Here is a 369-nt window from a genome sequence, read left to right on the forward strand (position 1 = left end):
TAATACATATGTATAATAATATTTTATGGCTATAAGGAAATTACTTTATTGATGGGATTCAAAAATATTGATTTATGACAATCGCACCATAAGAAAATCAAGCTAAATAAACCATTTTCATTGTTTTACTTTATATGTTTTTTTTCTTTCTCACATATTCATGTATATTTATTTTATTTTCAAAGTATGTAATTATTTTAATAAAAAAAATTTTGTTATATTCAAACCAATTTGTAAGACATTGAAATAAATAAAATTTTATACACAAATAAAGGTAAGTTTTGTGTATATTTATAAGTTTACACACATATTTGGATAAATTTCAACATTTTTAGTAGTTTTTTTGATAAAGTTTGAAAAGGGGGTAAA

Source organism: Capsella rubella, unplaced genomic scaffold (genome assembly GCF_000375325.1).
Source record: "Capsella rubella cultivar Monte Gargano unplaced genomic scaffold, Caprub1_0 scaffold_6, whole genome shotgun sequence".
Classification (NCBI taxonomy): domain Eukaryota; kingdom Viridiplantae; phylum Streptophyta; class Magnoliopsida; order Brassicales; family Brassicaceae; genus Capsella; species Capsella rubella.